Source organism: Salvelinus namaycush, chromosome 26 (assembly GCF_016432855.1).
Source record: "Salvelinus namaycush isolate Seneca chromosome 26, SaNama_1.0, whole genome shotgun sequence".
NCBI classification, from domain to species: Eukaryota; Metazoa; Chordata; class Actinopteri; order Salmoniformes; family Salmonidae; genus Salvelinus; species Salvelinus namaycush.
This window is the reverse complement of record NC_052332.1, coordinates 26,067,264-26,094,094: the sequence shown is the minus strand read 5'-3', so window position 1 is coordinate 26,094,094 and position 26,831 is coordinate 26,067,264.

Below are 26,831 nucleotides of genomic sequence, written 5' to 3'. Positions count from 1 at the left end.
TCACAATTTTCAAGTGTCCACTCACAAGACCTAAAATTTGCTCAGTGCCCCCAAAAATTTGAGGGAACATTGGTTGAAGCTGTGAATGAGATGCAGCATATGGAGGATGTGAATAGAAAGCCATGGAAGCGCAGAGGTACAACATTACAAATAATGTATCCTATGCTGAGGCTGTTAGGAAAGTGAATAACAAACCTAGTGTTCAAAATGCTTCAGATACAACATAGCGGCAGAGTGGTTTCTCCCGAGGAGGCCAGTGGAACCTCAGCCGATTGTTATTGTGATATGCTAGCATAAATGCTTAATTGTAAAGAAAACCATGGTAGTAGATCATGTAGACTTGGCCTTCATGTGTAGGGCAATCAATATGACTGCTCCACATGAGCAGGACTACACAAATAAAATAATTAGTGAAGGCAGCCAAAGACATTCTGGGGATTTCTGAAGTTACGGTAGAAATAATAGGCCTACATCGGATTCTGAATTGAAATTCAAAGGATGACCAGGATAATAAGTAGCCTACTATTAGGCTGTTCCTTGTTGTACAATGGAATGCTAGGAGTTTGATAGCCAATGGACAAGATTTTTAAAAATACATGATTTAGATGTTTTACCAGATATGACGTGTATACAAGAAACATGGTTTAAACCTCAACTGGATTATATTATACCTGAGTTTATCTCTGTAAGAAGTGATATAACTGAGGGTGTGCTACATTTATTGAAGAAGGTGTAGCACATAGAGCAATAACTGGTTTCAAAGAACATGAATGTGTGGCGGTGGAGATTTGTAGAGAATGGGGTAACATCACGTTGTTTAAGTACTATAATCCTTGTAAACCCATTTCTCTATCTGAATTAGACATAGTTGCAAAATCCAGTTTAGGCGATAAGGAGACATGGTGTGGCGATCTCAATGCGCATAACAGCTTGTGGGGCAGCAATACCACAGATGCCAATGGTTTAGTGGTTGACGATTTTATGGAGCGGAAGGGACTAGTTTGTATAAATGATGTTTAGATCTTACATTGGTGTCCTTCTCCATTGCTGGTACTATTATGTGAGTGGGATGTGACGATCGAATCCACAATAGGCTGTGCTAATTTCCCAGTCATGTGCAACATAGATCTTGACGTACAGTATGTTTTCAGAAAAGGGAACCGGTTTCAAATTGGTGGTTTTACAAAGCAAATTGGGTACTTTTTTACACTTTGTGTGAAAATGATGGTTATAAATGATTGTGCTGCATCTGTGAATGTAGTCATATTTGATGCTGCCTTATTAGTTATTCCAATGAGAGGGGGGGGGGGGGGGGGTAAAGGAAAGATAGTTCCTTGGTGGACTGAAGCATGTACTAAGGCCATCATTCATCGTGATAATGCTTTTAAAACTTTGAAGAATAATTTGACATTCGATAGCATGATAGTATTTCAGAGAGAGCATTGGCTAGGAAAGTCATTAAGAATGCAAAGAAAGGTGCTATTGTATTTTCTTGTCTAAGAAATACTAAAGAAAACAATTGTTCTTTAAAACACAAGTTATTCTTTATTCAAGTTAACTGGAGCCATACCAGTATAGTGCGTTGAGCTGGAATCTCCCACTCTCCAACACTATGCCACATCCCCCTTATCAATATATGCCTTTTCCAGTATAAGATAAAGCAATATCTATTCTCTATAAAGCCTGCTTACAATTCTTTGTATAGTGAACACTGCATTTCAATAACACATTTACACTACCTCAATCAGCCTCAGATGTACTTTTACATCTCTACCTGACCGTCTCATTTCAACAGGCTGCCCTGGTGGGTCTGACACAGGAGTGTCTGTGCTTGATGTTGTCTGACTTCTGTCACTCTCTTGCCTGTCTGCCAATGCTCAGGTACATGTAACAAATGTCTCTTATTGCTCCTGTATTTAACTCCCTCAGGTGTCATTACATCATATGACCTGGTTGCCACTTTTTTCACCACGAGCCTCAATGTTCCATGTTTTACCATCATGCATTTTTACTCTATCATTTGGACTGAGTGCACTGAGCACCTTGGACCCTTTGTCATAGTACCTTTTCTGTTCACTCTTCTCTCTGTTAAGAATGACATTGTCATCCTTCTGTTTCTAGTACTGGCAACCTAGTTGAGTTTCCTGTTGAACAGCTCTGCAGGAGCTTTCAGTGGAGTAGCCCTGTAGTTTAACAAAGCTAGATATGGATCTGTCTTTGAGTCGAGAGCTTTCTTAAGCAGTAGATTCAGTTTTGACACCGTTCTCGACTAACCAGTTAGACTGTAAGTACAGTGGGCTGGATGTGACATGCTTGAACCCATAGTTTAGCGAAATCCCTGAAAGCTGAACTGTTCGGCGTTGTCCTACGGACTACCTCTGCGACCCCATGGCGAGCAAAGAATGACTTAATGTGAGTTATCACCTGACTAGCAGTAGTGTTCTTCAGTAAAGTCATCTCTGGATAATGAGAGTAATATTCCATCAGTAGAACATAGTTCTTGCCCTCAAGAGCAAAGCAATCTATTCCTACTTTGCCCCATGGTCTTAACACCTCAACCCATATGGGCTCTTTGCTGTTTTGACCTGTATTTCTGCCGTTTCACAGGCTCTGACTGTCTGCTCTATATCAGCATTCATCTTGGGCCAGAATAACACTGCTTTTGCACGTCGTTTCGACTTTTCCATTCCTAGATGTATTTTGATCAGCATGTTTTCCTGTGACACACTTGGTATCACAATTCTTGAACCCTTAAAACAGAATTCCATCAAGTGCAGATGGCGCACCGCTGTATTGACCATAAGGGTATGGTATAGCTTGTACAGATCACCCGCATGTTATGGCTTGAATTACCTTTTGCAAACACTTATCTTCTGAAGTAGCACGTGAAATAACTGTCCACATTTCATCTGAAACTGGGCAACTCTTTCTGATAAGGTATGTATGGTATCATTCTGCTCGTAAATCTGGTTTGGTTCTGAGCCATCAAAAGCTTTGGAAAATGTTCCTGCCACTAACAATTATTTCCCTGGCCTGTACTCGAGTTGCAAGTAATATTTCAGAAGTTTTATAAACAGTCTCTGTACCCTTGGTGGTGTGTATGCTAGACCCTTCTTTGCAATAATACCCAACGGTTTGTGATCTGTTTCAGCCCACACTGTTTTACCATAGATAAACACATGGAATGTCTCACATGCATGTGACAGTGCCAATGCCTCTTTCTCAATGTGAGCATAGCTACACTCAGAAGTTATCAGAGACCTGGAGGCATATGCGACTGGGCGCCATCTAGTGCCATAGGGCTGCAACAGCACTGCACCTAATCCTGCTTTAGAGGCACCTGCTGAGATTTTGGTTTATGTGCTTTTCATCATAGAACCTCAGTACTGGAGCATGCATGATTAATACTTTGAGCTCCTCAAACGCTTTCTGGTGATTACGGTTCCAACACCACACTGTAGTTTTACACAGTAGATTTCTCATCTGGCTTGTGAGAGCCCGATTAGGTACAAATTTGCCCACATAGAACCTTTGTACACCCTCTTTGTTGGTAGGCGGTGGCATGTTCTTGATGGCTGTCAATTTGCTCTGGTCTATCTGAACACCTTCACATGTTAGTTTTTCACCCAAAAAGGATATTTCTGTCTTTCTGAATTTACAGTTGTCTGCGTTTATCTGTAGCCCGTTAGCTCTGGCTAGATCAAGTGCTGCTTTCAACCTTGTGTTTGTGCTCTAGAGTCTGACCTATTAGCAAACCATCAATGTACACTTTTTTTGCCTGGCACACTCAAATATCTGTTGGACTGTCCTATGAAAGACTACGGGTGCTGAAGTGAGACCAAACGGGAGCCTTTTAAATGAGTACCTACCAAAATGAGTATTGAAAGTACAAAGCCTTGTACTCGCCTTGTCTAGAAGGATCTGCCAAAACCCTGAGGTGTCTAGCTTTGATAAGTATTTAGCCCCTGCTATGTTCCCAAATATCTACCCCCTGGTAGACAGCTGAAAGTGTTCCCTTTTCACATACTTGTTAAGCTCTTCTGGATCCATAGACAGGCTGAGTGAGCAGTCTTTCTTCTCAACTATTACTAGTGAGTGGACCCATTCAGTAGGCACTTCTACTTTGTCTAGGATATCTAAAGACTTTAGCCTCCGAAGCTCTGCTTTTAGCTTGTCTCCTAGGGACCTTTCTAGGTGCATGGATCACTGGTCTCTCAGGCTGCTTTAACTCCATTTTGTGCTGCACCTTGAAGTTTCCTCTGTCCTGAAAAACATCAGCATATGTATCCTCAACATTGGTCATTTCACCATTCACTATATGAACCCATTTCATTAGACCCAGTAAGTTACATGACTTTAACCCATTGATGGGTGGTTTTTCTACCTTTACTATGACAAAAGGAACCTTGTGAGATTTATCCACTACCTCCAGCACCAATGTGCATGTCCCTGAAGTGGCAATCGCTTCACTACTGTAAGCTTTCGATCTTATCCTTTGTTTTGTGGTCACCAATGGTTTTATCTGTAACAGTTCAGTCCCTGGAATGATATTGACCTGTGAACCCAATATCAGTTCCATTAGTCTTGTAAGTAACAGTCCAGTCCTCGGCTAGTCCTGTGAGTGCGACTGTTCCTACAAAGAGGTCACCCGAAGCCTCCTCACTGTACTTGTTGCCACTGCTGCTGTCCTGGTCCTCGTTGACACAGTGTACTGTCTTTTGTTGTCTCCACTGCCTGCATTTTAATGCGAAGTGGTTCTTTATGCCACAGTTTTGACTCTCTTCTATATGCTGGGCACTGGAGAGGTCTGTGCTCTCCTCCACAGTAGCAGTATGAGCACTGGTCCCCTGAAGTGTGCTGCTCAAATCAAGTCACATTTTATTGGTCACATACACATGGTTAGCAGATGTTATTGCGAGTGTAGCGAAATGCTTGTGGTTCTAGTTCCGACAGTGCAACAATATCTAACAATTCCACAACAACTACCTAATACACACACATCTAAGTAAAGTGATGGAATAAGAATATATACATATAAATATATGGATGAGCAATGACAGAGCGGCAAAGGCAAGATGCAATAGATGGTATAAAATACAGTATATACCGTAGCGACCCGCACAGACAGCTGTGTGTTATGTGTTAGGCTAGTAGGTGGTTGTGTTGTACTGACCAGAACCCAGTGTTCGTGGGGTCCGACATGCCAATCAACCTGCCATCTGCCAATCACGGGAATGCCTGGAATGTTCTGATGCCGGGCATCCTGGCGGTTGGCGGAGTGGCGTGGAGGGGGGTTGGGCAGGGGGATGGAGCATTGGAAGTTAAGACCAGGTTTAGCCTTTGTTCTCTCTTTTTACGTCTGGGCTTCACAAGAGAAGGTCACGATTGGCTTGTGGGTTATCTGTCATTTATTTGGCGTGTGCTACGGCCCAAACAGTAGCCTGTGTAAAGTTGGTTTAATAAACCGTCAATTCGCGAACTCAAGCCTCTGTCTGGACAATTGTTCATTTATGATCTTGTCAGGTCATTACATTGGTGTCAGAAGTAAAAACGTTGATAAAAGTTAGCCAGCTAGCTAGCTGACTTCTGTGGCTAGCTACCGTAGGTGAGAACCGGGGTTGAAAATGCTTCGAGGGAATCCGAAAGTGAAGGTGGAGGTAGGGGACGATTATGGCCAAGGAGGTGCGTGTGCATGGACGTCGGAGGTTCTGGCTGAGGAGATCGCCAGGGCGTCGGAGCGCAGAGGCCGCTTGAGGGAGGACGTTAGAGTGATGGCGGCTGAAGCGGGCATGAGCGCCTCGTCGACTGTGTTTCGCGCGGATTCTGGTGGGCGGACCGAAGTGGTGACGTCGACGCGGCGGGACGAGGAATCTGGGGCTCAGGATGTAAACAAACATGGCGACGCCCAGTTCCCGGCTGCGTCCGTATCTGTTAAGACCCCGAAGTATTCCGGTAAGGCGGATTGGGAAGCTTTTCATGCTCCGTTTGAACTGTTAGCTCATTTAGGGGGTGGTCGGATGAAGAAAGGGCACTGCAGTTGGCATTATGCCTCACGGATGAAGCTCTGGCCTGTTTGATATTGATTAGCCCCGAGGACAGACATGATTATGGTGCTTTAGTGGGAGCACTGAGGAGGTGCTATGGACAGTGTGTACAGCCCGGGCTACTGCGCTCCGAACTGAGTAATAGACGCAGGCAGCCTGGAGAGCCTCTACGGGTGCTAGCTAATGACATTGAGAGCCTCTCTCGGCGGGCATATGCTCACATGCCCCCCTCCGTGCAGAGCGAGCTAGCACGGGACCAGTTCATACAGGCGCTCTCTCCTACGGAGCTGCGCATACAGACCCAGCTGGCTCATCCTGAGTCATTGCAGATAGCCTTGGAGATGGCTTTGGAGAGGGAGCTGGTGTGGGCTGGGGCTTCAGCTGGGGCTTTGGTGGGGGTGCAGGGAGACACACCCTCTGTGCGAGCTGGGGGGCAGAGCAGCCCGGAGCCGGAAAAGCCTGCATGGGTGGCTGAAATGACAGAACTCATTCGTGCTGTGTCGCTACAGGCGGCACGAAACACACGCCCTGGTCCCAGGGTCTGCTGGGGTTGTGGCCAGCCAGGCCATCTACGCCGAAATTGCCCCATGTCCCCCAGAGCTCAGGGAAACGGCTCGGGGTCCGCATAGACCGGGTAGTACGGACCCCTGGCTTTCTATCCCAACCACCATCTTCTTCAGGAGGAGCCCACCGGCACAGACGGGGAAGCAAGGCTCCACTTCCCCCAGAAGCAGACGAGAGCAAGCGGATGGAGCCTGTTGTTGTGGTGGGCCGGACCTGTGTTGGGGACTTTTGTCATGTCCCTGTCACTGTGGAGGGGGTGCCCTGCTCCGCCCTGGTGGACACTGGGTCCACAGTAACCCTGGTGAGGCCAGATATTGTGCCAGGTTGGACTCAGTGTGAGCCTACAACTGTGCAGCTCCGCACAGTCACAGGTGAGCTGGCACCCATGAAAGGGAAGGGAATAATGACTCTGACAGTAGGGGGCAGGACTGTGCGTCATCCTGTGTGGGTGGCGGCTGTGCAGGACCCTTGTATCCTGGGGTTGGACTTTCTTAGGAGCACAGGCTGCCAGTTAGACCTAAATAGGGGCACACTGAGCTTCCAGGGAGGGCCGGAAGTCACCATGGCCCCCCCTAATGTCACATTCACTCAACCCAACAAACCCTTTACTCCAACAGTTAAAGCATCAGAGACTCATGGCTGCCCCCCCTCCCCCACAGCTGTGTGTGACTTTTCCCCAGCCCCCCTGTCACCTACGGCGGTGTGTTACATTCCCCCAGCTACCTCCATGACACAGCCCTCTGTGAGCCCGGGCCGCGCCCCCCCAGCCCAGCTACCCCAGATGGGAGAGGAGAGGACACTGTCTGCAGTGAGGGAGATATGGGGGAGGAACTGTGTTGGTCTTGACCCCGAGCAGCAGGAACGGTTGTGGCAGTTGCTGTTTGAATTCAGAGACAGCTTTGCGCTGAGTGAGGAAGAGGTGGGTCAGACTCATCTGGTGCAGCATGAGATCGACACAGGTGATGCTCGACCCATCAAGATGCGTCCCCGCCGTATCCCGCTGGCACGCCAGGAGGCGGCAGACAAGGCTGTGTTGGAGATGCAGCGGGCAGACTTCATTGAGCCCTCAGACAGCCCCTGGGCGGCGCCAGTCGTCATGGTTCCGAAGAAGGGGGGCAAGCTGAGGTTCTGTGCGGACTACAGGCGGCTGAATGAGGTAACCAGGAAGGACTCATACCCCATACCACGTATCGATGAGTCGCTGGACCTGGTTAGGGGGTCCTCCTGGTTCTCCTCACTAGACCTCCGCAGTGGCTACTGGCAGGTGCCCCTCTCCCCAGAGGCCAGAGCCAAAACTGCGTTCTCCACTAACAGAGGACACTGGCAGTTCAAGGTCCTGTGCTTTGGCCTGTGCAACGCTCCAGCTACTTTTGAGCGTTTGATGGACAGGGTGCTGGATGGCATCCCCCGACAGCAGTGTCTGGTATACCTCGATGACATCCTGGCCCATGGCAGCTCCTTCCAGTCAGCCCTGGGGGCGCTACGGCGTGTGCTGGAGAGGGTGGCTGCCGCAGGTCTGAAGCTCCACCCCGAGAAGTGCCACTTCATGAGGAGAGAGGTGTCCTTCTTGGGCCACCGAGTGGGGAAGGAGGGGATCAGCACCATGGAGGACAAGGTAGGGGCTGTCAGAGACTGGCCCACCCCTACCGACCAGCGTCAGCTGAAGAGCTTCCTGGGCCTGGCCTCGTACTACAGGAGGTTTGTACGGGGCTTCTCAAGCGTTGCTGCTCCACTGAACCGCCTGCTGCCGAAGGACAAGGCTTTCACTTGGACAGTGGAGTGTGAGGAGGCGTTCAACACCCTCAAACGTGCACTGATCGAGGCCCCCGTGCTCGCCCCCCCTGACCTCACCTTGCCCTTTATCCTGGACACAGACGCGAGCAATGTGGGCATGGGTGGGGTGCTGGCCCAGGTGGGGCCAGAGGGGGAGAGAGTGGTGGCGTACTTCAGCAAAACATTTGACAAACATGAGCGCCGCTACTGTGTCACCCGGCGGGAGCTCTTGGCTGTTGTGGCTTCCGTCAAACACTTCAAGTACTACCTGGGTGGTCTGCCCTTTACTGTAAGGACTGACCACTCTGCTCTCCAGTGGCTCATGTCTTTCAGAGAGCCAGAGGGGCAGGTGGCACGCTGGTTGGAGGAGCTTCAGCCGTATGACTTCACGGTGGTGCACAGGGCAGGGGCACGCCACTCCAACGCCGACGCCATGTCCCGTCGGCCCTGTACTGCAGACGGCTGCCGCCACTGTGAACGGAGAGAGGGACGGGAGAGAGAGCTGTGTGCAGAGGAGGGGGTCTGTGCCACAGTGTGTCGGGCGAGCGGGCCTGTCTGCTGTGAGCTGCAGACTGTCGACGTGGCTGAATGGCGGCAGCAGCAGGGACGGGACTCAGACCTACAGCCAGTGCTACAGTGGGTAGAGGCGCAGGTGAGGCCACCATTGGAAGAGGTGACAGCGCTCTCACTCGCGACCAAAGGGATGTGGTCAAAGTTTGAGAGACTGCGGCTGGCTGATGGCGTGCTACAGCGGGCATGGAAGGAGTCAGCTACGGGAAAGGAGAGGTGGCAGGTGGTGGTCCCAAAAGCATTGCGGGAGGCTGTGCTCCAGAGTACTCATGGCGGGGTGGGGACTGGACACTTTGGGGTCACAAAAACACTGCGCCGTCTCCGTCAGGGCTTCTACTGGGGGCAGCACAAGAGGGATGTGGAGGACTTTTGTCGCCGCTGTGACAACTGCACAGCGAGAAAGGGCCCCCCAGGCCGCTCTCATGCTCAGCTCCAACAGTTCCCAGTGGGGGCTCCCATGGAGAGGGTGGGAGTGGATGTAGTTGGGCCGTTCCCCACCACAGACAGTGGAAACCGCTGGGTGCTCACGGCCATGGACTATTTCACAAAATGGCCCGAAGCCTATGCTCTGCCTGACCAGGAGGCAGAGACCATCGTCGACGCCCTGACAGCGGGGATGTTCAGCAGGTTTGGAGCGGCAGAGTCCATCCACAGCGACCAGGGCAGAAACTTTGAGTCCCGTGTGTTCGCCACCATGTGTGAGAGGCTGGGTATGCACAAGACCCGCACTACTCCTCTCCATCCTCAAAGTGATGGCCTTGTGGAGCGCTTCAACAAAACGCTTGGACAGCAGCTGGCCATCGTCTCTTCCAAACACCAGCGTGACTGGGACAAGCACCTGCCTATGGTCCTCATGGCATGCCGCTCCGCTGTCCAAGACTCCACCTCCTGCACGCCTGCCCTCCTCATGCTGGGGAGAGAGATCCGCACCCCTGCGGAGATGGCGTTTGGTCGGCCCCTGGATAGCCCTCATGTTCCCCTGGGGCCGGAGTATGCCCGGAGACTCCAGGACCGCCTGGAGACAGCCCACACCTTCGCCAGAGAGCAGCTGGTGAATGCAGGTGTGAGGCAGAAGAGGAACTATGACGTGCACACCCGGGGAAGGCACCTTGTGGCTGGGGAGCTGGTCTGGGTCTACAGCCCGCTAAGGAAAAAAGGCAGATGCCCCAAGTTGGACAGTCACTGGGTGGGACCCTGCAGTGTCCTGGAGAGGGTAGGGGAGGTTGTTTACCGGGTGCAGCTTCCTCCCAGGGGGAGAAAGGTGGCACTGCACCGGGACAGGTTAGCCCCATACAGAGGGGCCTCTTCTCCCCAAACCCCAGGAACCCCCACAATTCCCCTCTCTGGCAATGACATTCTCCAGGCACCCACCCCCAGGTGCCGCAGACAAGGCTCCAGACAGCCCACTCCCCCTGTCTCCCCCCCTGTGTCACTGCGTGGTTCCCCAGAGCCACGGACTGTATTACCCGTTCCCGCTTCCTTGTCCCCCATATCCCTGCCTTCATCCCCTGGTTCCCAGAGGGGCACTCTGCGACCATCACGGCCACGCAGGCAAAGGAGACCTCCGGGTCGCTTCAGAGACTTTGTTTGTTCCCTCGGGGACGAGGGACTTTGTGGTGGGGGGGCTGTGTAGCGACCCGCACAGACAGCTGTGTGTTATGCGTTAGGCTAGTAGGTGGTTGTGTTGTACTGACCAGAACCCAGTGTTCGCGGAGTCCGACATGCCAATCAACCTGCCATCTGCCAATCACGGGAATGCCTGGAATGTTCTGATGCCGGGCATCCTGACGGTTGGCGGAGTGGCGTGGAGGGGGGTTAGGCAGGGGGATGGAGCATTGGAAGTTAAGACCAGGTTTAGCCTTTGTTCTCTCTTTTTACGTCTGGGCTTCACAAGAGAAGGTCACGATTGGCTTGTGGGTTATCTGTCATTTATTTGGCGTGTGCTACGGCCCAAACAGTAGCCTGTGTAAAGTTGGTTTAATAAACCGTCAATTCGCAAACTCAAGCCTCTGTCTGGACAATTGTTCATTTATGATCTTGTCAGGTCATTACAATACATATGGGATAAGTAATGCAAGATATGGAAACATTATTAAAGTGGCATTATTAAAGTGACTAGTGATCCCTTTATTAAAGTAGTCAATGATTTCAAGTCCATGTCCGCAGCAGTCTCTCTGTGTTAGTGATGGCTGTTTAACAGTCTTATGGCCTTGAGACTAAAAAATAGCTTCTCTAGGTCCCAGCTTTGATGCACCTGTAATTACTGACCTCGCCTTCTGGATGGTAGCGGGTCTGCTGCCTGCTGTCCTTTGAAGTTAGCCGTTTAGCTGTAGCTCTTCCTTTGCATACCACCACTGTCCATTTACCGTATGGTGACTCTGTCACATCTCTAGCTTGACACATTTGTATAGCTATTTCTAGTGTCAATTCATTCTTACCAAGTAACTTTCCCCTCTGCCCCTTGTCTTTCACCCCCATGACAATTCTCTCTTCAATTTGACTGAAATTTCGACTGACATTCCAGTTTCAAGCCCATAATAAATTCCTCAACAGTCTCTTGTTGCATTCTGAGATCTGCTGTTGAAAACATACCTCTCAAATGTCTTGTTTCTTCTGGGAGGACAAAAAGACTGGAATTTGGCTAACAACAGTTCATAATCTGCCTGGTCCTCGTCCGTTAGCTGAAATATGTTGTAGACATCAATGGCGTCCGAGCCAACTAGTACTGTGAGAAACAGTGCGACCTTCTGTGAGTCGTCTTTTTCAGCCGCTCCTGTCGTTCTCAGATAGACGGTGAAACGCTGCTTGAACCGCTTCCATTGTTCTTCAACATTGCCGTTAAGTTTCAGTTATGTTGGAAGCTTTAGCTGCTCCATGTCTTTAGCCAGCTAGCGCTGCACGCTCCGTTTGCTCCGGTGTGGTTATTTTTTACCTCAGTCTCGTTAGCCCAGCGCAGTGGCTAGTTAACTAACATTAGCTAGTTGACGTGAAGCTTCTTGGCGCAGTTCAGCATTTTTGACCAAAAGTCGATGATGGATGAGTCAAAGGCGAGTTCTGTCACTCCTGGTACCATGTTGTATTTTATTTTCTAAGAAAATAATTGTCTTTAAAACATAAGTTCTTCTTTATTCAAGTTAACCTGAGCCGTACCAGTATAGTGCGCTGGGCGTACCCTAAGTGGTAACGTGGGCTCCGATACAATATACCACAGGTGCATGGCGGGAATTCTGTTCTTGAATGCATGAAGAATGCATGAAGATATATACAATAAGAACTGTGATTCTGGAGAATCAGTGGATGCTGAATTAACCATGTTTGAAATAAAGAGGGCGTTGGAGGGGTGTGGATGCAAAGCTCCAGGTGAGGATCGATTATACAACATTATGTTTAAACATCTGCCTACAGCAGTTTTGGGAAAGATTTTGGGTTTATTTAACAAAATATTGACGACAGGAGTGCTGCCATCAGGATGGTGTTGCCTTTTCTGTAGCCTGATAAACATCCATCCTGCTAGTTATAGACCTATTGAACTTACATCAAATCTCTGTAAATGAATAGAAACGTTGATTGTAGGCAGATTGATGTATTATCTAGATTAGATCATAGGGGTCTATTAAGTCTGTACCAGAGTGGATTCAGAAAAGGAAGGACTACCCTTCGTGCATTAGTTAAAGTTAGTACTAAGGTGACCAAAGCTTTGGCAATTAAGGAAGTGATGTCAATAGTATATTTTGACATTGAAAAGGCACATGATAAAATGTTGTGGGAAGGTCTACTGATCAAATCAAATCAAATTTATTTATATAGCCCTTCTCACATCAGCTGATATCTCAAAGTGCTGTACAGAAACCCAGCCTCAAACCCCAAACAGCAAGCAATGGAGGTGTAGAAGCACGGTGGCTAGGAAAAACTCCCTAGAAAGGCCAAAACCTAGGAAGAAACCTAGAAAGGAACCAGGCTATGAGGGGTGGCCAGTCCTCTTCTGGCTGTGCCAGGTGGAGATTATAACAGAACATGGCCAAGATGTTCAAATGTCCATAAATTACCAGCATGGTCAAATAATAATAATCACAGTAGTTGTCAAGGGTTCAGCAAGTCAGCACCTCAGGAGTAAATGTCAGTTGGCTTTTCATAGCCGATCATTAAGAGTATCTCTACCGCTCCTGCAGTCTCTAGAGAGTTGAAAACAGCAGGTCTGGGACAGGTAGCACGTCCGGTGAACAGGCCGGTGAACTGATTAATTTGAATGGAATGGGTATCAGTGGGAGAATGTACAACTGGATTATGGATTTCTTGTTTGACCGAACCTTCCAGGTCAGAGTGGGATCAGAGTTATCCAGAGAATATGAGGTGGAAAATGGAATTCCACTGGGTAGTGCTATTAGTCCTATCTTATTCACATTGATCATTGATGATATCGGACAGGGTATAAGGGCGGCATTATATGCAGATGATGGTGCCATTTGGAAAAGAGGAAGGAATATTCCTTATGTTGTAGCAGTAGAGGAATGGTCCTTATCATAGGGTAAAATAATGTATTTAAGTATTTGGGGCTATGGTTTGATGAAAAGCTTACATGGAGACATCGTATTACATGTATTGAGACTAAATGCAAGAAAGTATTACATCTTATGAGGACAATAGTTGGGCATGATGGGGGGGCAGATATAAATATTCAGTCAAAATTGTCTCTTACATTGATGAGAGATCGTATATAGATTATGCATGCTTTGTATATGGTTTTGCGGCTATGACATCACTGTTGCGCCTTGATAGGACTCAAGCGAGAGCACTCAGGATGTGCGATGGTGCATTTAAAACTACACCGGTTGAGGCTTTACAAGTTGATACTGGGGAAATGCCACTATCCCTTAGACGAGTTAAGCTAGCCCTGGCATACAGGTCAAAACTGAAGGGTAGTACTGTAGATAACGGTTGATGAATATGGACTCAGGGCAATTAAACATGTGTGGCAATAGGACATGTGCCACTGTGGTTTTATACATAAATCTTCACGTTATGGTAAGAAAAAAATGATGCTGTTGTTGGGGTTACAAAGAAATGGTATTGAAATTCAGTTCTGTTGGATTCCGCCTCATACAGGAGTTTATGGAAATTATATAGTAGCTATAATAGCAAAAAAAAGCAGTGAAAAATAATATTGTGGATATACAGCTGCAGCTGGGTAGAGGTGAAATTAAAACATTCTGAATATGGGTTAGATTGCTGGCAGAAACAATGGGAGGAAAGTAGTAAGGGCAGACATTTTTACAGTACAAGGAAATCTGTGTGGAAGATTGTGTCATATAATGGGAACAGAATGGAGGAAGTTATGTTGTGTAGGATGAGATTAGGGCATATGGGATTGAATTTCTTTTTGAAGTTGATAGGAAAAACATGGTACTGGAATGTGTAATGGCTGTATGGTAGAGGAAACAGTTGAACATGTATTATTATTTTGTGAAATGTATGATGTAGAAAGGGAGAGGTTGTTTGACAGGATCAGAGAGGTTGGATGGGAATGGGGAGTGGGTGGTATTTTGGGTGGGGGTGATGGGAGTAGTGAGGTTCGTAGAGAATAAATTTAAAAACATTATAAATTCAGGTTTAGTTAAGAGAAAGGTCGTGACCGGCCTCACACTCCAGTACAGTGGGTGGCGGTGTATGCACCTGTCATTTGGTTGCGATTCACCAATATAAACATTAAGAATTTTCAAAAAACAAAAGGTTAAATTGATACACACCTTGTTCGGATTAGTGTTCCCACATGGCCATATTTCCATGTTACAGCACTTGTTTACGGAAAACAGATGGAAGACAAGAAGCGACCGTCTGTACTAATTAGCTATCTCCGAAACACCTGTGTGTAGGCGCAACTCGGGAAGTGTAGCAGAATGAAGTTAATTTTTTTTATTTGAAGGATTATTCCTCGCTGATGAAAGATAAGGGCCATATGTTTCTAAAGCCATATCGCAAGTGATGATTGCTGACGTTTCTAAACGTTAAAACACAGCGTCTGGATTGTAGGTCAAATGAGGGCGAAGCTAATGGCTGAGAATTGTAGGGAGAAGGCAGAATGCTGCCTAGAGTTTGAGAGCTAGCCATAGCCAGTGCCTAGTATGGTCTTTTTTAGCATAAGAGTGTAACAGTGAAGCTTGTGGTACAGCCTGTTAGTTTCACCCCTAGTCAACTCTAAGGAAATGGATGCAATAGCCATAGGTGACCACAGTGACGGGCCTCTTGTGAATGCACAGTGAACATGGGGCCAGGATATTGGGTTTGGTGCCTTTGCTGGGGATGGACGAAGAGGCGATACATAGAGGTCATGGATTCCCCCTCCCCACGATTAATCGAATTCAGATCGAAATTGCAATATTGACGTGCAATGTCCATATCACAATATCCATTCTTTGACACTACAACAAAAACTAGACTAAGGTGCCTCCTCCAATTAGATTCACTATACTCTGTTCATTCACTCTCTACATGCACAGAGGATGCAGACCAATCATAAGCGGGCTCTAGCACTCTGCATGGCATGCATATGCTGGCCAATCGCAAGTGTCCCCGCTTAGAGCTCGCAGTTAGATACTGGTGAGGGGAGAAAGGGCTTCACCCCAGTCTGTTGGAAATTTGAGTGCTGCTAGTGCTAAGGAAAACACATCCCGCAGACAGACAGAAATCACAGAGGCTATCGCCTACACTGCATGGTACAAATTATGTGGACACCTGTTCGTCAAACATCTCATTCCAAAATCAGGGGCATTAATATGGACTTGATCCCCCTTTGCTGCTATAACAGCCTCCACTCTTCTGGGAAGGCTTTCCACTAGATGTTGTAACAGCCACAAGAGCATTAGTAAGGTCAGGCACTGATGTTGGGAGATTAGGTCTCACTCCCAGTCGGCGGTACAATTCATCCCAAAGGGTTTCGATGGGGTTGAGGTCAGGGCTCTGTGCAGGCCAGTGAAGTTCTTCCACACCGATCTTGACAAACCATTTCTGTATGGACCTCACTTTGTGCAGGGGGACATTGATTGTCATGCTGAAACAGGAAAGGGCCTTCCACAAACTGTTGCTACAAAGTTGGAACCACAGTATTGTCTAGAATGTCATTGTATGCTGTATCGTTAAGATTTCCCTTCACTGGAACTAAGGGGCCTAACCATGAAAAACAGCCCCAGACTATTATTTCTCCACCACCAAACTTTACAGTTGGCACTATGCATTCGGGCAATCAGCGTTCTCCTGGCATCCGCCAAACCCAGATTCGTCTCCTGGCATCCGCCAAATTGCCAGATGGTGAAGCGTGATTCATCACTATAGAGAACGCGTTTCCACTGCTCCAGAGTCTAATGGCAGCGAGCTTTACACCACTCCAGCTGACGCTTGACATTTCACATGGTGATCTTAGGCTTGTGTGCAGCTGCTCAGCCATGGAAATCCATTTCATAAAGCTCCCAACGAACAGTTCTTGTGCTGACGTTGCTTCCAGAGGCAGTTTGGAATTCGGTAGTGAGTGTTGCAACTGAGGACAGATGATTTTTACACGCTACGTGCTTCAGCACTTGCCGGTTTCATTCTGTGAGCTGTGTGGCCTACCACTTCGTAGCTGAACCGTTGTTGCTCCTAGACATTTCCACTTCACAATAAAAGCACTTACAGTTGACCGGGGCAGCTCTAGCAGGACAAAAATTTGACAAACTGACTTGTTGGAAAGGTGGCATCCTATGACAGTGCCAGGTTGAAAGTCACTGAGCTCTTCAGTATGAGCCATTCTACTGCCAATGTGGGTCTATGGAGATTGTATGGCTGTGTGTTCGATTTTATACACCTGTCAGCAACAGGTGTGGCTGAAATAGCCGAATCCAGTCATTTGAAGGGGTGTCCATATACTTTTGTCTAAAGCCATGAGTTCTATTTACACCGTTAGCAAAGACAGCTTCAAGATGTTAAACAAGCTGGACAAGAGATACAAGATTTCATCTTGCACATATTTCTCCCAAGTCACCTTCCCCAAACTAGTAGAACAAGAACAACCGAGCCCTAGCTACATTCGTTTGACAGTACACTTTATTGATGACCTGCGTTGTGTCATTTGTGGCCTCAGACTGGTTTCATAGACTAGAAGTATAAACATAGTAAACGTTAATGTGGGACACTGAAATTACACTGAACAAAAATAAAAACGCAACATGCAACATTTAAAATGTTTTTACTTTGTTACAGTTTATTTAAGGAAATCATTCAATTGAAATTAATTAATTAATCAGGCCCTAATCTATGGATTTCACATTACTGGGAATATAGATATGCATCTGTTGGTCACAGATACCTTAAACAAAAAGGTAGGGGCGTGGATCAGAAAACCAGTCAGCGCAACACATCTCCTTCGCATAGAGTTGATCAGGCTGTTGATTGTGGCCTGTGGAATGTTGTCCCACTCCTCTTCAATGGCTGTGCGAAGTTGCTGGATATTGGTGGGTACTGGAAAACGCTGTCGTACACATTGATCCAGAGGCTCCCAAACATGCTCAATGGCTGACGTATCTGGTGAATATGAAGGCTATGGAAGAACTGGGACATTTTCAGCTTCCAGGAAATGTGTACAGATCCTTGCGACATGGGGCTATGCATTATCTTGCTGAAACATGGTGGTTGCGGCGGATGAATGGCACGACAATGGGCCTCAGGATCTCATCACGGTATCTCTGTGCATTCAAATTTCCATCAATAAATTGCAATTGTGTTCGTTGTGCTCTCCGTAGCTTATGCCTACCCATACCATGACCATAACCATGGGCCACTCTATTCACAACATTGACATCAGCAAACCGCTCACCCACACAACGTGATACACGCTGTCTGCCATCTGCCTGGTACAGTTGAAACCGGGATTCATCTGTGAAGAGCACACTTCTCCAGCGTGCAAGTGGCCATAGAAGGTGAGCATTTGCCCACTGAAGTCAGTTACAACTCCGAACTGCAGTTAGGTCAAGATCCTGGTGAGGACGACGAGCACTCAGATGAGATTTCCTGAGACAGTCTCTGACAGTTTGTACAGAAATTCTTCAGTTGTGCAAACCCACAGTTTCATCAGCTGTCCGGGTGGCTAGGTGTAGGCGCTGGAAGTAGAGGTCCTGGGCTGGCGTGGTTACGTGTGGTCTGCGGTTTGACTTACTGCCAAATTCTCTAAAACAACGTTGGTATGGTAGAGAAATGAAGAATAAATTATTTGGCAACAGCTCTGGTCGACATTCCTGCAGGCAGCATGCCAATTGCACGTTCCCTCACGCTTCTTGATACACCTGGATGGATTTTCTTGGCAAAGGAGAAATGCTCACTAACAGGGATGTAACCAAGCTAGTGTGCTTTTTGTTCAATAAGCTTTTTGTTCATATAAAATATCACAGAAATGTTCCATTTCAGCTCATGAAACATGGGACCAAGACTTTACATGTTGCGTTTATATTTTTGTTCCATGTAGTATGATATGGTTACATAAGACAGAAGGTTAATGAAGGCAAAAACAAAAGGAGTGTGGTTGGTCTGGGTGGATAAGTTGGTGTATAACTCGAACATCCAGCAGCCCAAAGGACAACTTGAGCATTTTAGCCATTTGCTACTTTTTTGCTACTTTGCAACTACTTAGCATGTTAGCTAACCCTTTCCCTAACCCTCACCTTAACCTTTAACCTAACTCCTAACCTAGCTAACGTTAGCCACCTAGCTAACATTAGCAACAACAAATTGGAATATAAAATATAAAATATTTACTAAATAAACTTAAGTACAAAATACAGGAGGTACCAGTACCAGTCAATGCCCGGTCAAACTGAGCAATCGGGGGAGAAGAGCCTTGGTCAGGAAGGTGACCAAGAACCCAATGGTCACTCTGATAGAGCTCCAGAGTTCTTCTGTGGAGATGGGAGAACCTTCCAGAAGGACACCCATCTCTGCAGCACTCCACCAATCAGGTCTTTATGGTAAAGTGGCCAGACGGAAGCCACTCCTCAGTAAAAGGCACACGACAGCCCGCTTGGAGTTTTCCAAAAGGCCCCTAAAGGACTCAGACAATGAGAAACAATATTTTCTGGTCTGATGAAACCAAGATTGAACTCTTTGGCCTGAATGCCAAGCGTCACATCTGGAGGAAACCTGGCACCATCCCTACGGTGAAGCATGGTGGTGGCAGCATCATGCTGTGGGGATGTTTTTCAGCGGCAGGGACTGAGCGACTAGTCAGGATTGAGGGAAATATACAGAGAGATCCTTGATGAAAACCTGCTCAGGACCTCAGACTGGGGCTAAGTTCACCTTCCAACAGGACAATGACCCTAAGCACACAGCCAAGACAACGCAGGAGTGGCTTCGGGACAAGTCTCTGAATGTCTTTGAGTGGCCCAGCCAGAGCCCGGACTTGAACCTGATTGAAGATCTTTGGAGAAACCTGAAAATAGCTGTGCAGCAACTCTCCCCGTCCAACCTGACGGAGCTTGAGAGTATCTTCTGAGAAGAATGGGAGAAACTCCCCAAGTAGAGGTGTGCCAAGCATGTAGCGTCATACCCAAGAAGACTCAAGGCTGTAATTGCTTTCAAAGGTGCTTCAACAAATACTGAGTAAAGTGTCTGAATACTAATGTAAATGTTGCAAAAATGTTTAAAAAAACAGTTTTTTGTTTTGTTGTTATGGGGTATTGTGTATAGTTTGATGAGGGAGGGAAATTTTTTGTGATCAATTTTAGAATAAGGCTGTAACGTAACAAAATGTGGAATAAGTCAAGGGGTCTGAATACGTTCCGAATGCACTGTCGGTGTGTTTTTACACTGCAGGTGTGTGTGTGTGAGAAAGAGATGAGCTCAAAGCTCTGTTTGTTTGCACAAGGGTTTGGCCATTTGTAAGACATAAGCACCACATGCATTTGGCGCAGAGTCAAATGCAAGGCAGCTGTAATTTATAGTAGATGTATAATACTGTCCTATTTTTATTGTTGCAATATTTGAAATATACGATATCTTTTTGCCTAACTGTAAAACTGTAATACTGTTGCATGACTTTTGATATTTTTAGTTGAAATTGTGCAGCAATATAGATTTAAAACAATCTGTTATATCAAATGAAGTGCTGTTAATATAGACCACATGGAGAATTAAGTAAATCAGATTTACGAATAAAGGCTTGCTAAAGTGCCAAAATTCAGCATTTAACCTTTTTTTTTTAGCTCTTGAGATGGGAAGACATGTTTTTTTCTGAAGTTGAACATGTGATATTTATGACAGAATGCCAAAATTAGGTGAAATCAAAAACATTCGTTTTTTTTACTAAGTTCCACTTCTCAAAAGGCGCTGAATTGGTGTAACGACCCATTTCTAAATGCCTCTATCTTTACTCACCTTATTCTCATATTTGGCCACTAGATGTCGGGCTATACATTCAAACCATGGTGGAACAGGCCTTAACGCAGAGGAGGATAGCACAGCAATAACAGAGAACCAGATCCATCCAGTGAATGATTGTTACTTGAAATGGTGCCATTGATCATCTCATCAGCCTCATCTACACAAACACAATGCTATCTCAGGGACTTGGGGGAGAGGCACACGTGTGTTGCTGTATCATCTGCTTGTCTGTCTACTAATTAGAGGACTCTGAATATTATTATCCTTTTTATGCATAAATACATGTTTTTCAGTGAGGAAGTGAGTGAGATGTAGGGACAAACAGAGAGATAGGATGGAGAAGATCGAGAGCGCAAGAGATAGAGCGATGCCTGCTGTCAGATTTGATCTAAGTCAACAGGGGGAGTGCTCATTCTTTGATCCACGCCTGCGTACCAAATCTGTGATTGAACATTTTCTGTTACTCAGGCCTGCCACCCACAGCCTCTGCTCTCATTTTATCATGTGTCATCCCTGCTCATTAAATACTCATACATCTGTCCTGGCTGCCATGATGTAGTGCCTCCGAGCTCTGGTAGGGAAGGTGAAAGACTACTTGATTCTCTCTCTCTCTGTGTTCAATGAAAGCCAAGGGCACAGGGATGAATTGGCAGGTGATCAAATGTGTTGGTGAGATGATCACACATTTGACTAACTGCACTGTGCTAATTTCAGTGGTTTGAAAATGAGATACCGATCGAATTCTGCAATGCTTCTCTGAAGGAGAGAGAAAGAGAGCGAGAGAGATCTTTATATCAGGTGTTGCACATCCTGTACACAGCTGGGCCACAGTTGATGATTCAAAGTGCTCGATTACATATCTGAAATGATTCAAATGGGGTCTGAGCACAGTGTCAGTATTGTTGTGGATGCAGGGAGAGCGCTCCAGCCCACCCGCCATTGTGTGTTGGAGTCATCCCTGTTAAAGAGATTCTCCAGTACTTTTGTATACTTTTTAGCCAGTAATTTTGAAAGCCAAAAGGGGTCCCTGAAAATTGCATACTACATCTATGCAGATGCACCACATCATTGAACTCTCTTGCGCTCTGCTGTGTGTGCCTCTTGCTAGCTGTTACTTAAATGGCAAGGGGCTAAAGCTCATTGGATAGAACTCTAATTGCTAGGGGCTGGCCCACATGGGGGAAAATGTAAGGAAAATGGCTCATCACAGCTTCCAGAAAAACAATCATTTCAAACTAGGGATTTTGTAAATGTGTTCATAGATTGTTTGTATGAACTACACAATGACACATCCAGCCCAAAGGGGGAGGTTTAAGAAATACTTACAAGTCGCCAAAGTGCATGTCTTTAACACAGCTAGGCCCTATTTTCCTCTATCTGCTTGTTTACATCCCAGATCCCAGACTGTTAACCTTTTGCGTCATCGCAAGACATGCTTTACCCATTTACAACAGCCTAAACTCTATGTTTGGGTGCCGGACAAAATCGCAGTGATTGGGAGATTAGTTTTCTTTTCCATAGTAATGGTATGTGGTTATGATAAGGACTGGAGTCTGAGACAGTGTGGGTGTTGGGGGAAGCCGTGTCTGGACCTTTCTCTGGTCGATGTCCTTTAAAACCTGTTCTTTAAAAGGAGTCTAGCTTTCATGTTCGTGCCACATTTGTGCCACCTTACCGAGCAGGTGTTGTGACATCCCGTCCACGTGACGAGTAGCAGGTATTATCCTTGGCTGTACCACACAATGCCAGACACCAGTGCCGAGATGCGAAACACATTCTCAGGGACGGGATCGACAACAGACGTTTTACAAGACCCATAAAAATATTAGTCACATTGTCTGTTGACAGAAGATCATGTTCCAAAACAAAGCCTCTGCTTGCCTTAAGTGGAACAACAATGCAGATATCACATAACGAAATGATACTACATGGTTACTCAGTTATCACTGATGCTACTTCCGTGTGATGATGCAATGTTTTGAAATGGAGATGCTGTAGCTGAGGTGGCAGTGCAGGCGGGCGGCGAGCCTGTCTGTCTCCCTGTCTCCCAGGGCAGGCTGGGTGTACTCCTCAGCCCCACTCTGTACTGCTGGGATCCAGAGTTCTGTGGGATCCAGGGGAGCCGACACTGTTACCTCGTCTGATATGAAAGCTTGATCAAAGCTGCCCCGTTCTGCCCGACCGATTTCCACAGGATTAAGGATTAGGGAGACATGAAGCTGGGAGAGAGGCACAGAGACCATCTGAGAGAGAAGGGGAGAAACAGAGGGATGTAGAGAGAGAGAGAGAGACAGAGCAATAGTAGTAGAGAGTGAAGGGGGGGGATGGGTAATGATGGATGTTACGAATCCCTTTGGCCCGACAATCTAGGGGGGGGATGGTAATGGGACCCGTAACACAACTCACGCAAATTATAACAGTGACAAACGGTGAGAACGAAATAACACAGACAACTTAATTACCATCAAACACTCAGGGTTTATTTCTAAACACACGGTAAAGGGGGGCAGGAAAAAGGGGCTGAGCTGGACCCAAGGAAAGAAATAAGTATTCAAAAATACCCCTAAGTTAGACTAGCGTACTTCACCAACAGCTAACTAACCAAAAATACAGTGGGTGGTCCACCCAGTTCTAACTAGTGTTTTTAACAAAGTTTACCTACGGGTAGTGTATGCCCATGGGCGAACTGTCTGGTTACCCCCTTTTTCCACTATCAAAGAAACACTCAAACACCATAACAAAACCAATACTCACAGGTAGGAACAAAGTGACATGTAGTTGCAAACCACACAATGGCTCTACAGACAGATGGCATTGACAGAGAGATTGAGCTCTAGAGAACACAACTGACAGGGTTTTTAAACCAAGGGAAAGGGACTGTGATTGGGTAGGAGAAAAGGAGCAGGTGTCTTCCGATTAGTGACTAATTGATGACTGATTGGGGAATGATGATTGTCACCTGTGAGTAGGGGAGAAGTAGAACAAAAATACACACAGGATACACACAGAATACTTGTATCCGTAACAATGGACAATCACTGTTATGAATGAGTGGTGCTTTATGCAGCCATTTGGACTGGCACGTGCATCTGTTCCTAAATGAAAGTAGGTGTGCACAGCAGGGCCACTGAGGATGGACTCATAGTGACAAACAGGCTGTAAACAGCAGGAAAATGTCAAAACAATGATGATGAAAAGGTTTATCTCTGTCTTTTAAACAATACCAGTAAATTCATGTTTATGACAGTTTGTGAAAACGATGTTTACAGTCTACAAGCGGGCAAGTTGGAAAATGCAATTAATTATTGTCATCAGCCCAATGCTGTGTGCTTGTGGTGCTGGAAAATGCTTCTGTCATTGATATGTCATCAATAGCTGGTGATCATTTGCCCTTTCAGTTCATTGTCGATCACTGGATTTGATGGAAGTGAGAACTCTGTTGAGATGATGAACACAAGATGCAGAACTTGCTATATTCTAGAATTTGGTTGCATGACCTGAAGGTGTCTATTCAGATACATTTCCTGTATATGATCAGATATGCTTATTTTTCAAGATGTAATTTGCATGTCACAGTCTTTTTCCCCACACACGCACCCTCACACATTCTTATGTAATCAAAAGGGCAAATACCTAGACATTCTAAATGCAGTTTACAGGAAATCCACAGTAAATCTTTCAATGACAGTCATTTTGTCTCAGCAGAATCATCAGCATAACAGAGATTTGTCTCTTCAGATTGAGGAAAACCCTGTGACTTTAACTCACACAGGGAGTATGTATGGGCACCAGAGCAAAGATTGTATATCTGGTATTTTCAGGTGGGATTAGAAATAAAATAACAAAGATAGACCACAAAACTGTCTTAGACATTCTTGTAACCTTTATGTACCTTTTGGTCAACCTTGTGTTTTATTACACTGAAAATAAATGGTACTGTACGCTAGGGCTGGGCGATATATCAATAATTATCGAGGTAATTACTTCCCTCAATAACGATATAAAAATGTTTAGATTCATTTTCGATAATGTCGATATAGAATAATTAGGTACAGCAGTCCATTTCACCTCTGACGCAGCAGGAACGTCCGGAGAAGTGACGATGTGCACGTGGAGAGGTATACGCCAACTAAAAACCACTTAGCATCTCGAGTGATGGAGTAGCCACTATTAACCACGAAAAATTAGTGATGTAGGTGAAAACAGTGGCAGTGATAGCCATGGAGAAGGAGCAGCTTCCAACGAAGAAATAAGTGATAAAAAGGGTTAATCTGTTTCATTAATTTGGAAGATTATTGAAGTCCGACAAAGAGCAGAGCAATGTTCGGTGCAAATTGTGCCGTAGACAGGTGGCTACGAAGTCTGGTAATACTACAAACCTTGATAAACGCCCCTCAAGCACCAGCCAATCTAGGGATGTTTGCCTGAAGCAGTCAACACTGACAGCGTTTATGTCCTACAAGCAAACATCGAAAAGACAAAGACACCACAAATGCTATTATGCATTGCATTGCTAAGGACATGTTACCAATTAGCACAGTCGAAAAGGAAGGTTTCAAGAGGCTTATCAATTTAATTGACCCCAGGTACGTACTCCTTGGCCACAAACATGGAACTATTTTCCTTAAAGTATAATTTTATGTGTAGCTCACGTAATATATTTTTTTTAACCTTTATTTAACTAGGCAAGTCAGTTAAGAACAACTTTCTATTTACAATGACGGCCTATAGGAAAAAAGTGGGTTAACTGCCTCGTTGAGGGGCAGAACGACAGATCTTTACCTTGTCAGCTTGGGGATTCAATCTAGCAAGCTTTCGGTTACTGGCCCAACGCTCTAACCACTAGGCTACCTTCTGGTTACTGGCTCAACGCTCTAACCACTAGGCTACCTTCTGGTTACTTGCCCAACGCTCTAACCACTAGGCTACCTTCTGGTTACTGGCTCAACGCTCTAACCACTAGGCTACCTTCTGGTTACTGGCTCAACGCTCTAACCACTAGGCTACCTGCTGGTTACTGGCCCAATGCTCTAACCACTAGGCTACCTGCTGGTTACTGGCTCAACGCTGTAACCACTAGGCTACCTGCCTAGTGGTTTGTTCAGGCATTAGGCATTCTTGAGTCTGAAGCAGATATGCACCTTTTAAACATTATTTGATTAATATCGTGATAATTATCGTTATCAACTGAAAAAATATATAGATATCATGATAATTGATTTGCCATATCGCCCAGCCCTACTGTATGCCACGCGTTTCACCAGTGGCAATGCATCATAAATCAGGATTGTATGTCAAATCAACTGTATATGTAAATGTAGGGAACTTATATATTCAAATCCCTTTAGGTATAAGAAAACAAGACGCTATTCATGCATAAAGATGGTCACAATAACCAGGTTCTTTTGTAGGTGAACGTGTTGTAGTTAAAGTTGCATATGATAGTGGCAATGAATTGGGTCAAGAAGACATTGTTTTCTTATGAGGCAACTTCAGGGAGGCTTTTTCATGCCTCGAGCGAATTAAAGGAATCATTTAGGTGGCAAACTGTGGATTGGACCATATCCCGTCCTTTATGTCTATGGTTTGGCACATCACATTTTGTTATTGGAGGTTATAACCTCTAGGGAATTCTAAGGGGAGACAAATAGGTAGAGCCATTCTCCTCCCCTTGATTTCTATCTCGCTCACTCTCTCGTTCTCTCACTCTCTCTCTACCTCTTTTGACAGATTACTGGTTCTTAAATTGTACGGATTAACAATTCCTCATGTCCAGTCTTCCTTACAGGGTGAGAGTGAGAGAGGCAGACAAAAAGTGAGAGACTAGAGAGAGACTGAAAGATTGAGTAGCTAGCACTAGCTCATTTATGTCCATAACCCAGCAGCCAACAGGGAGGGAGAGAGAGGCTGCGGTGGGACAATGACAAGCTTCCCACCCCCCCCTCACAGCATCTGCCTGTCAGGCTGGATTAACAGGTCTGGTTGAGGGGTCAGGGGTCAGTGGAGGCAGACATGTCTACTAGTACCTACCCCCACCAGATGTGCTGCTCCTCACTGGATCTAGTGAATTCATTGAGCATTTATTTAATAGCATTTATTGAGAGCATGGTGTACTTTAGGAGTTCTAAGAATTACAGTTCTCATTTCCTCACCACATCCCCAGCAATCTGATACGGGGTTTCTTTCTCCTAGCCAGGGGGTGTGAGAAGACTTCCTTTACTGCTATTGGCTCAAACCGAGGAGTCTCCTTACACACACACAGCCCTTGTCCTTAATGATGGATGTGCAGTCAACGTCATGCAGTGGCTTCAGCAATATAACCTGTGTGTGTGTGTGTGTGTGTGTGTGGTTGTTCCCTTGTTATGGGTATAAGCAGAAGGCCTGTTTTTACCAAAGATAGATGAGGTGATGAGAACAGCAAGCACCGCCCCTTCACATCGCATAGTAGTATTTTTAATTTGTTAGCATATCTATCTGTTC